A 6,815-nucleotide genomic window follows, 5' to 3' on the forward strand; every position below is an offset into this window, starting at 1 on the left:
AAACAATCATCAGAAATTATTATCAACAGTTATATGCCAATAAGTTAAGCAACCTAGATGAAATGGATGCATTCCTGGAAAACTATAAATTTCCAAAATTGAATCAGGAAGAAACTGAAAACCTGAATAGACCTATATCTTTTAACGAGATTGAAGCAATGATCAAAAAATTCCCAAAAAACAAGAGCCCAGGACCTGATGGATTTCTGTGAGAATTCTACCAAACTTTCAAAGAAGAAATAACACCAATTCTCCTGAAGCTGTTCCAAAAAATTGAAGCAGAAGGAAAACTTCCAGACTCTTTTTATGAATCCAGCATTACCCTGATCCCCAAACCAGGCAAAGACCACAAGAAAAAGGAGAAATTCAGACCAATATCCCTGATGAATATGGATATTAAGATTCTGAATGAGATCCTAGCAAATAGGATCCAACAGCACATTAAAGAGATTATCCACTGTGATCAGGTGGGATTCATCCCTGGGTTGCAAGAATGGTTCAACTTATGCAAATCAACCAACGTGATAGAACAAATCAATAAGAGGAGAGAGAAGAACCACATGGTCCTCTCAATTGATGCAGAAAAAGCATTTGATGAAAACCAGAATCCATTCCTGATTAAAATGCTTCAAAGTATAGGGATAGAGGGAACATTCATGAACTTCATGAAATCTATCTATGAGAAACCGACAGCAAATATCATCCTCAATGGGAAAAAGGTGACAGCCTTCCTGTTGAGCTCAGGAAAACGACAAGGATGCCCACTTTCACCACTCTTGTTCAACATAGTATTAGAAGTCCTAACAACAATAATCAGACAACAAAGAGAAATAAAAGCTATCCAAATTGGCAATGAAGAAGTTAAACTCTCTTTGCAGATGAGATGATACTTTATATGGAAAACCCAAAAGACTCCACCCCCAAACTACTAGAACTCATACTGCAATTCAGAAATGTGACAGGATACAAAATCAATGTACAGAAATCAGTGGCTTTCTTATACACTAACAATGAAAATACAGAAAGGGAAATTAGAGAATTGATTCCATTTACTATAGCACCAAGAACCATAAAATAGCTTGGAATAAACCTAACCAAAGAGGAAAAGGATCTGTACTCGAGGAGCTACAGAACACTCATGAAAGAAATCAAAGAAGACACAAAAAGTTGGAAGACCATTCCATGCTCTTGGATCGGAAGAATAATCATTGTTAAAATGTCTATACTGCCTAGAGCAATCTATACTTTTAATGCCATTCCGATCAAAATTCCACCAGTATTTTTCAAAGAGATAGAGCAAATAATCCTAAAATTTGTATGGAATCAGAAGAGACCCCAAATTGCTAAGGAAATGTTGAAAAAGAAAAAACAAAATTGTCAGCATCATGTTGCCTGATTTCAAGCTTTACTACAAAGCTGTGATCACCAAGACAGCATGTTTCTAGCATAAAAACAAACACATAGGGGTGCCTGCATGGCTCAATGGGTTAAGGCCTCTGCCTTCAGCTCAGGTAGTGGTCCCAGGGTCCTGTGATTGAGGCCAACATGGGGCTCTCTGTTCAGCGGGGATCCTGCTTCCCTTCCACTCTCTCTGCCTGCCTCTCTGCCTACTTGTGATCTCTGTCTGTCAAATAAATAAATAAATAAAATCTTTAAAAACAAACAAACAAGCAAACAAAAAACAGACACAAAGACCAGTGGAACAGAGTAGAGAACTCAGATCCAGACCCTCAATTCTACAGTCGGATAATCTTCGACAAAGCAGGAAAAAAAAATACAGTGGAAAAAAGACTGTCTCATCAATAAATGGTGCTGGGAAAATTGGACAGCTATATGTATAGGAATGAATCTCGACCATTCTCTTACACCATACACAAAGATAAACTCGAAATGGATAAAAGACCTCAATGTGAGACAGGCATTCATCTGAATCCTAGAGGATGACATAGACAGTAACCTCTTCGATAGGCAGCAAAAATCAAGCAAAGCTTTATTTCATGCCAAGCAACTTCTTTCAAGATATGTCTCCAAAGGCAAAGGAAACAAAAGCGAAAATGAACTTTTGGGACTTCATCAAGATCAAAAGCTTCTGCACAGCAAAGGAAACAGTCAACAAAACAAAGAGGCAACCCACGGAATGGGAGAAGATATTTGCAAATGACAGTACAGACAGAAGGCTGATATCCAGGATCTATAAAGAACTCCTCAAACTCAGCACACACAAAACAGACAATCATGTCCAAAAATGGGCAGAAGATATGAACAGACACTTCTCCAATGAAGACATGCAAATGGCTCTCAGACACATGAAAAAATGTTCATCATCACTAGGCATCAGGGAGATTCAAATTAAAACCACATTGAGGTATCACCTGATACCAGTTAGAATGGCCAAAATTAGCAAGACAAAAACAACGTGTGTTGGATAGGATGTGGAGAAAGGGGAAGCCTCTTCCACTGGTGGTGGGAATGCAAGTTAGTGCAGCCACTTTGGAGAACAGTGTGGAGATTCCCCATGAAATTAAAAATAGAGCTTCCCTATGACCCTGCAATTGCACTACTGGGTATTTACTCCAAGGATACAGATGTAGTGAAAAGAAGAGTCATCTGTAACCCAGTGTTCATAGCATCAATGGCCACTGTTGCCAAACAGTGGAAAGAATCAAGATGCCCTTCAATGGACAAATAGATAAGGAAATTGTGGTCCATATGTATTATGGAGTATTATGCCTCCATCAGAAAAGATGAATACCCAACTGTTCTATCAACATGGATGGGACTGAAGAGATTATGCTGAGTTAAATAAGTCAAACAGAGAGAGTCAAGTATCATATGGTTTCACTTATTTGTGGGGCATAAGAAATAACACAGAGTACATGGGGAGATGGAGAGGATAAGGGAGTTGAGTGTAATTGGAGGGGGAAATGGACCATGACAGACTATGGACTCTGAAAAACAATCTGAGTGTTTTGATGGGGCGGGGGTTGGGAGGTTGGGGGAACCAGGTATTGGGTATTAAGGAGAGCATGTATTGCATGGAGCACTGGGTTTGGTGCATAAACAATGAATTCTGTTACACTGAAAAGAAATTAAATTAAAAAAAACTGAAAAATAAACTGTTAGGGTCCATGATCAAAGTAACGAGACTGACACAAAGCAAAAATCAAGCAAAGCTTTATTTCATGCCAAGCATCCAAAATCAAACCGACCGGTCGGGGCCATTCTTACGTAGAGGTGACGATGACGAGGATGCTGCTCCTGACAACAAAGAGGCAATGACGGCAAGGATGACAATCCTGATGACCCAGACTCTGCTCCCCATCAGACCACTCTGACAAGGCCACTCCCCAGAGAAGGCTGCTCCCCAGATGAGGCCACACACTGGACGAGGCTGCTCCCGACGAAGAAGAGGCCGATGCAGACAAGGTCATTCCCGACGGTGAAGAGGCCGCTCTGGACAAGGCCACTCCCAAAGATGAAGAGGCCGCTCTGGACAAAGCCACTCAAGGACGAGGCCGCATGCCAACAAGGCCGCTCCCTGGAATGACGCCACTCTGGCGAGGCTGCTCCAGACCTGGCCACTCCAGCGAGGTCGCGGCCCGGGGTGGTGAGGCCGCTGGCGGCGGCGAGGCTGGTCACAGTGGGGCTGTGGCTCAGGGCGGCGAGGCCCCTGGCAGCGGGGCTGTGGCTTGGGGTGCAAGGCTGCTGGCGGTGGGGCTGCGGCTTGGGGCAGCGCTGTTTCTGATGACTCCGATGCTATCACTCCTATGACTACCCTAATGGCTCCCAAAGGCTACCCTAATGGCTACTGTAATGTCTCCCAAAGGCTACTTTAACAGCTCCTCTAATGGCTATTCTAACTGCTATTCTTTTTGTTTGTTTGTTTGTTTGTTTTCAGCGTAACAGTGTTCATTGTTTTTGCACCACACCCAGTGCTCCATGCAGTACGTGCCCTCCCTATTACCCACCACCTGGTTCCTCAAGCTCCCACCCCCCCCACCCCTTCAAAACCCTCAGGTTGTTTTTCAGAGTCTATAGTCTCTCATGGTTCATCTCCCCTTCCAGTTTCCCTCAACTCCCTCTCCTCTCCATCTCCCCATGTCCTCCGTGTTCTTTGTTATGCTCCACAAATAAGTGAGACCATATGATACTTGACTCTCTCTGCTTGACTTATTTCGCTCAGCATAATCTCTTCCAGTCCCGTCCATGTTGCTACAAAAGTTGGGTATTCATCCTTTCTGATGGAGGCATAATACTCCATTGTGTATATGGACCACATCTTCCTTATCCATTCATCTGTTGAAGGGCATTCTGGTTCTTCCACAGTTTGGCAACCGTGGCCATTGCTGCTATAAACATTGGGGTACAGATGACTCTTCTTTTCACTACATCTGTATCTTTGGGGTAAATACCCAGCAGTGCAATTGCAGGGTCATAGGGAAGCTCTATTCTTAATTTCTTGAGGAATCTCCACACTGTTCTCCAAAGTGGCTGCACCAACTTCATTCCTACCAACAGTGGAAGAGGGTTCCCCTTTCTCCACATCCTCTCCAACACACGTCTAACTGCTATTCTAACTCCTCCTACTTCTCCAATGGCTACTCTAACTCCTCCTACTTCTCCAATGGCTATTCTAACTCATCCTACTTCTCCAATGGCTATTCTAACTCCTCCTACTTCTCCCCCTGCCCAGCCTCACAAACTCACCTTTATAGAGTTGTTTGAGCCCGGCCCACACACAGGTGGCCAATGCGATTTCAACTCACCACAGTTAATATATGCGCACCCCACTGATTGGATACAGCTATCTGGCCTGGCCCACCCCTATATCTGGGGTTTACAGTTCCTCTGGCTAATCAGGCCCCTACATAAACTACTGAGTAAAAAGAGAATTCTCTCTTCTGTCATATGGAATCTGTTAGGAGATGGAAACCATTAGCCCAGTTCTGATGCTGATTAATACCTAAGTTACTCAGGTATATTTTTTACAACTGAACAATATGTGTTTCTTTTCTTGGTGCTGACATATAAACAGTAATAAATTTTCATGGGAGAAGAAAACCAAACCTATGTGACTGGATTTGTCTTCCTGGGCCTCTCACAAGATCCACAGACACAAGTCCTGCTCTTTTTCCTTTTTCTGATCATCTACCTGCTGACAGTACTGGGAAATCTGCTTATCATTTTGCTCATTCACATAGAGTCTAGACTCCACACACCCATGTAATTTTTCCATAGAAACTTGTCCTTTGCTGATCTCTGTTTTTCTACCACCACAGTGCTCCAGGTGCTGGTCCACTTGCTGGTAAAGAGGAAAACCATTTCTTTTGCTGGATGCTCAACACAGACATTTGTTTTACTTCTGGTTGGGTGTACAGAGTGTGCTCAGCTGGCGGTGATATCCTATGACCGTATGCGGCTGTCTGCAAGCCCCTGCACTACTTCACCATCATGACACATTGGTTATGTGTCCAGCTGGCCACAGGGTCCTGGGTCAGTGGAGCGTTTGTGTCTTTGGTGGACACCACATTCATACTGCATCTTCCCAACACAGGGAACAATATTATCAACTTTTTTTTTTTCAAATCTCCTGCCCTCCTAAAGTTGCCTTCAACAAATACCTACAGCACAGAAATGGCCATCTTTGAAATGGGTGTGGTCATCGTCTTAGCTCCTGTCTGCCTAAGCCTAGTCTCCTACTGGAATATTATCTCCACAGTGCTCCAGATGTAGTCTGAGGAGGGGAGGTTCAACGCTTTCTCTACCTGTGGCTCTCATCTCGTTGTTGTCCTCTTTTATGGCTCAGCAACATTTGCTTACATGAGGCCAAACTCCAAGATAATGAACGAAAGGGATAAAATGATTTCTGTGTTCTACTCAGCAGTGACACCCATGCTGAATCCTATCATTTATAGTCTGAGAAACAAGGATGTCAAAGGGGCTCTCAGAAGAATGACTGAAAAATCATCTTTTTGAAGGTGGGGATCTTTAATCATGACAGTTTTAGGGATGTAGAGAGAAGTGAGTTTCTTGTAAACTTCCCATTTTCATCCCATTTCTTCACTTCTTTTCCTTCTCCTGTTTTCCTATGTCTCTTCTAAGATATATTTAGTAAAAGGCCAAGCCAATATAAGACACCTTGATAGACACAGATAAGAAGTATAGAAGGTGAGGAGAGTGGGGAAAAAGGTTAGGGGGTTAAGGAGTGCACTTGTGATAAGGACCAGGTGTTAGATGAACATATTCATCAAATATATTTTGAACAGGAGCATTTCTAGAAGCTGTGGATATAGACATGAAAAGTAAGGTCTTCATGATATCTATGAAGTCATGATGTACATGGCCTTAAATTCTAAATTTAATAATTTCTGAGATGTAAAAGAATATACACTTAAGGAGTAAAAATAGTAGAATTTTTCTAAGAGTATGTGTAATATTAAGAAAATAGTGAGCTACAAAGCCAAAGAGTGAGAAATACTTTGAATTCAATACTGAAGAATTTGCCCATATGTAAACCTTAGAATGCAGAGGATTGGGAAATTTATGGGACAGCAATGGAAAATGAGGATAAATTTAGACATGGAGGGCAGGGCGGGGGGTAAAGATGGCAGAGAAGTAGCAGGCTGAGACTACATCAGGTAGCAGGAGATCAGTTAGATGTCTTATCTAAACATTGCAAACACCTACAAATCCAATGGGAGATCTAAGAGAAGAACAGCAACTCTAGAAAGAGAAAATCAACCACTTTCTGAGGTACGACTGGTGGAGAAGTGAATCCAAAGCGACGGGAAGATAGACCATGGGGGGAGGGGCCA

The 6,815-nt window shown here is 42.6% G+C and overlaps 1 pseudogene; it reads left to right on the forward strand.

Moving 5' to 3' along the window:
- Nucleotides 1-5,047: 5,047 nt before the first annotated feature.
- On the forward strand, nt 5,048-5,976 carry LOC123949449 (annotated as a pseudogene).
- The last annotated feature ends 839 nt before the right edge of the window (nt 5,977-6,815 follow it).

This window comes from Meles meles, chromosome 8 (genome assembly GCF_922984935.1).
Source record: "Meles meles chromosome 8, mMelMel3.1 paternal haplotype, whole genome shotgun sequence".
NCBI lineage: Eukaryota > Metazoa > Chordata > Mammalia > Carnivora > Mustelidae > Meles > Meles meles.